The sequence below is a fragment of the Lutra lutra genome, chromosome 9, assembly GCF_902655055.1.
Source record: "Lutra lutra chromosome 9, mLutLut1.2, whole genome shotgun sequence".
Taxonomy (NCBI): Eukaryota; Metazoa; Chordata; class Mammalia; order Carnivora; family Mustelidae; genus Lutra; species Lutra lutra.
In genome coordinates this window covers 129,229,143-129,235,142 of record NC_062286.1, presented here as the reverse complement: position 1 = coordinate 129,235,142, position 6,000 = coordinate 129,229,143, and positions in this window count along the sequence as shown.

Genomic DNA, 6,000 nt, shown 5'->3' with positions numbered 1-6,000 from the left:
ATAGTAAGTGGGAAATATTATCATTGATGTAATTAATTATGAGTAGGATAATAAAAACTATCAATTTTATCTTCTATCCAACTGCTTTCCCAAATTGACTTATGAAATATAACAATATTTACTGGGGTTACTTTGATTGTATATATAATCTTATCATCTGAAAATGATGGAAAAGTTTGACTCTGCCTTATTCCAATTTTGTGACTTAGTTTCCTCACCTTTTTATATCTAGAGCCTCTGAAATTATGTTGAAAATAAAAGCAATGACATCTATCCTTGTCTGGTTCCTTATTTTAAAGTTGGCGTCTCACCAGAGAATCTTGTAGTGCACAAATGGTACCTAATCAGGCCAAATTTTAAAGTGCTGTAACCGAGCCACAGACTAAACTGGGTGCTCTAATGGGCTAGCGTGATTGAGGCAGAAAAGAGAGTAAGTGATCTAGAAGACAGGTGGATGTAAAGAAAGGAAGTTGAGGAAAAGAGAGTAAAACAACTAATAGCCTATAAAGAAAAGTTTTAAGAAAGCAGTGATGCCATGAAATGTACCAAGGTCAGAATTATTGTGGTGCTTGAGGGTGAAGGGGCGGGGGGGGGGGGCGGCAGAAAGTATATCTCATAGCTGAGGACATCCCTAATCTGGGGAAGGAAACAAGCATTCATGTCCAAGAAGTAGAGAGAACTGCTCCCAAATCAATAAAAATACATCAACACCCTGACATATAATAGTGAGACTTGCAAAATTCAGAGACAAAGAGAAAATCATGAAAGCAGCTCAAGACAAGGTGCTCCTAACCTACAGAGGGAGGAACATCAGACCAACATCAGACCTATCCACAGAAACCTGGCATGCCAGAAAGGGATGGCATGATATATTCAGGGTACATGTAGCCATGAATAGTTTATCCAGCAAGGTTGTCATTCAGAATGGAAGGAGAGAAAAAAAGCTTCCAGAATAGACAGAAACAGAAAGAATATGCGACCACCAAGCCAGCACTGCAAAAATATATTAAAAGGGAACTTGAAAGAGAAGAGACAGCCAAAGAGTGAGATAGAACAGAAAGAAATAGAGACAATCAACAGAAACAGGGACTTTATGGGCAATACAATGCACTAAATTCATATCTTTTTAAAAATCTCTATATTCTTTTTGTTTGTTTGTTTTAATTTTTAATTTAACAGTATTCATTGTTTTTGCACCACACCCAGTGCTCCATGCAATCCGTGCCCTCTCCAATACCCACCACCTGGTTCCCCCAACCTCCCACTCCCTGCCCCTTCAAAACCCTCAGGTTGTTTTTCAGAGTCCATAGTCTTTCATGGTTCACCTCCCCTTCCAATTTCCCTCATCTCCCTTCTCCTCTCCATCTCCCTATGTCCTCCTTGTTATTTGTTATGCTCCACAAATAAATGAAACCATATGATAATTGACTCTTTCTGCTTGACTTATTTCACTCAGCATAATCTCTTCCAGTCCCATCCATGTTGCTACAAAAGTTGGGTATTCATCCTTTCTGATGGAGGCATGATACTCCATAGTGTATATGGACCACATCTTCTTTATCCATTCGTCCGTTGAAGGGCATCTTGGTTCTTTCCACAGTTTGGCAACCGTGGCCATTGCTGCTATAAACATTGGGGTACAGATGGCCCTTCTTTTCACTACATCTGTATCTTTGGGGTAAATACCCAGTAGTGCAATTGCAGGGTCATAGGGAAGCTCTATTTTTAATTTCTTGAGGAATCTCCACACTGTTCTCCAAAGTGGCTGCACCAACTTGCATTCCCACCAACAGAGTAGTTTTTGAAACAGCTTCATTAGAATAAGTATTATTTCTTCTTTAAATATTTGATATAATTCCCCTATGAAGCCACCTGGTCCCGGACTCTTGCTTTTTGGAAAGTTGTTTTGTTTTGTTTTGTTTTGTTTTGTTTTAAAGGTTTTATTTATTTATTTGAGAAAGGGAAGAATGATAATGAGAGAGCACTTGAGCTCACGGGAGAGGGAGAAGCAGGCTTCCCTTTGAGCAGGAGGCCCAACATGGGGCTTGATTCTAGGACCCTGGGGTCATGACTTAAGTTGAAGGCAGAAGCTTAGCTGATTGAGCTACCCAGGTGCCCCTGGGAGGTTTTTGATTACTGCTTCAATTTCTTTGTTGGGTGTTGGACTGTTCAGACTTTCTATTTCTTTCTATTTCAGTTTTGGTCGTTATAAGTTTCCAGGAATGCATCCATTTCTTCCAGATTGCCTAATTTGTTGGAATGTAGTTGCCAAAGTATGTTCTTAAATTTCTTTGCTGTTGGTCATGATTTCTCCCCTTTCATTCATAATTTATTAATTTGGGTTCTCTCACTCTCTCTCTTTTGGATATATCTAGCTAGAGGTTTATTGATCTTATTAATTCTCTCAATGAACCAGCTTCTAGTTTCGTTGATCTGTTCTACTGTTCTTCTGGTTTCCTTTACATTGGTTTCTGCTCTAACCTTTATATTTCTCTTCTGCTGCTTGGTTTAGGCTTTATTTGCTGGTCTCTTTTCAACTCCTTTAGCTATAAATTTAGCTTGTGTATTTGAGATTTTTGTACTTTTTTGAGAGAGTCTTGTATTGCAATGTACTTCCCTCTTAGGACCACCTTTGCTGTATCCCAAAGGCTTTGAACAGATGTGTTTTCATTCTCATTAATTTCCATGAAATTTTAAAATTCTTCTTTAATTTTCTGTTTGATCCATTCATTCTTCAGTAGGATGATCTTTCACCTCCAAGTGTTTGAGTTCCTTCCAAAGTTCCTCTTGTGATTGAGTTCAAGTTTCAAAACATTGTGGTCTGAAAATATGCAGGGAATAACCCCAACCTTTTGGTGTTGGTTGAGCCCTGATTTGTGACCCAGAATGTGATCTATTTTGGAGAAAGTTCCACATGCACTCAAGAAGAACGAGTATTCTTTTGTTTTAGGATGGAATGTTCTGCATATATCTGTGAAGTCCATCTGGTCCAATGTGTCATTCAAAACCCTTGTTTCTTTGTTGATCTTCTGTTTAGATGATCTGCCCATTGCTGTGAGTGGGGTGTTCAAGTCCCCACCTACCAATGTATCGTTATTATTATCAATGTGTTTCTTTACTTTGGTTATTAATTGGTCTATATAATTGGCTGCTCCCATGTTGGGGGCATAAATGTTTACAATTGGTAGGTCTTCTTGTTGGATAGGCCCTTTAAGTATGATATAGTGTCCCTCTTCACCCCTTACTACAGTCTTTGGTTTAAAAATCTAATTTGTCTGATATGAGGATTGTTACCCCTGCTTTCTTTTGAGGTCCATTACATAGAAAGCTGTTCTCCACTCCCTCACTTTCAGTCTGGAGGTGTCTTTTAGTCTAAAATGAGTCTCTTGTAGACAACATATGGATTGGACTTTCTTTTTTACGCAATCTGATACTCTGTGTTTTTTTGACTGAAGTATTTAACCCATTTACATTCAGAGCAACTGTTAAAAGATCCTTCTTCCACTGTTGGTGGGAATGCAAGTTGGTGCAGCCACTTTGGAGAACAGTGTGGAGATTCCTCAAGAAATTAAAAATAGAGCTTCCCTATGACCCTGCAATTGCACTACTGGGTATTTACCCCAAAGATACAGATGTAGTGAAAAGAAGGGCCATCTGTACCCCAATGTTTATAGCAGCAATGGCCACGGTTGCCAAACTGTGGAAAGAACCAAGATGCCCTTCAACGGACGAATGGATAAAGAAGATGTGGTCCATATACACTATGGAGTATCATGCCTCCATCAGAAAGGATGAATACCCAACTTTTGTAGCAACATGGATGGGACTGGAAGAGATTATGCTGAGTGAAATAAGTCAAGCAGAAAGAGTCAATTATCATATGGTTTCATTTATTTGTGGAGCATAACAAATAACAAGGAGGACATAGGGAGATGGAGAGGAGAAGGGAGATGAGGGAAATTGGAAGGGGAGGTGAACCATGAGAGACTATGGACTCTGAAAACAATCTGAGGGTTTTGAAGGGGCGGGGGGTGGGAGGTTGGGGGAACCAGGTGGTGGGTATTGGAGAGGGCACGGATTGCATGGAGCACTGGGTGTGGTGCATAAACAATGAATTCTGTTATGATGAAAAGAAATTAATTAAAAAAAACATAAAGAAAATATATTTACAGTACTACACTGTAAAAAAAAAAAAAAAAGAAATGGAAGGAAAAGTTCCAGACTTGTTCTATGAACACTACTGCTTTCCAAAACCAGACAAAGATCCCATCAAAAAGGAGAATTCTAGACCAGTATTCCTGATGAACTTGGACGCCAAAAGACTCACTAAAATACTAACCAACAGGCTCCAATTGGTGTATTTAAAGGATTATTCACTGTCTTGTTAATGTTGGCCATTCTAACTGTGTAAGGTGGTATCAATGTGGTTTTGATTTGAATCTCCCTGATAGCTAATGACGATGAATATTTTTTCATGTGTCTGAACGAGTGTTGGAGAGGATGTGGAGAAAGGGGAACCCTCTTACACTGTTGGTGGGAATGCAAATTGGTGCAGCCATGTTGGAAACCAGTGTGGAGATTCCTGAAGAAATTAAAAATAGAGCTACCTCATGACCCTGCAATTGTACTACTGGGTATTTACCCCAAAGATACAGATGTAATGAAAAGAAGGGCCATCTGTACCCCAATGTTCATAGCACAATGGCCACAGTCGCCAAACTGTGGAAAGAACCAATATGCCCTTCAACAGACGAATGGATGAAGAAGATATGGTCCATATATACTACGGAATATTAAGCCTCCATCAGAAATGATGAATACCTAACTTTTATATCAACATGGATGGGCCTGGAGATTATGCTAAGCGAAATAAGTCAAGCAGGGAGAGTTAATTATCATATGGTTTCACTTACTTGTGGAGCATAAGGAGTAACATGGAGGATAGGAGGAGAATGAAAGGAAAAGTGAATTGGGGGAAATCAGAGGCGGAGACAAACCATGAGGGAGTGTTCTCTGAGAAACAAACTGAGCATTCTGTAGGGGACGGAGGTAGGGGTTAGGTGAGCCTGGTGGTGGGCATTAAGGAGGGCACATATTGCATGGAGCACTGGGTGTGGTGCATAAACAATGAATCTTGGAATGCTGAAAAAATAAGATTAAATTAAAAGAAAAAGAAATTGGGTGAGGAAAGGGGCCCCAAATGCCATTCATCCTAGGCCCCAAAGGCATAAATTTCATCTCGCTTGCTTGGAAAGTGAGACCCAAGGGTGAGGCTGGAAATTAGGCAAGACAGAAGAGATAGAAGAACCAGAAATTCTGAGTTTTCCTTTACACTCAAGAAAACTGAGAGAAGAATTCAGCCTTATTTGTGGGCCCTGGGAACCATTTGGGCATTTATAGACTCTGGGGGATCTTTAGCCTCTGTCCCCACTATAGACATCACTTTCATCTCCTTGTATGTACTATTCCTCGCTACCTTCAACTCCATAGTAAGATATTATAACCATACAAATATCACAATATTCCATAGTGACCTCTGACAAGTACACAGAGACTCTATTCTCTTTTACCTTTATCTCTGACACTCACTCACTTGGTGACATTGAGTCAGCATCTGCACTCTTCTGAGCCTTATGACCCCTATGTGTACGATGAGGAAATAGGACTTGCGCCCTCAGAGTCCTTCCACCCACGGGGATCAGCTTTGTGTTCTCTCCTGGACTGAGTTTGGGAAGGACACAGAATAAGTGGAAAAGCACCACTCAAGACATCTTGGTTGTTTATTAGAAATTTATTCCCTGGTCCCATTATGGGGTTCACCTGGCTCCTGACTGGTGGGATGGGAATTTGTAATGTAAATGCCTGATATTCAGCTTTTTCACTGTAATGTAAATGCCTGACATTGACATTAAGCTTTTGAGTGCTGAGACATCCATTTCAAACACATCCATCTCATATAGATACACCCCCTGCTATATAACACAGACACTAACAACACAA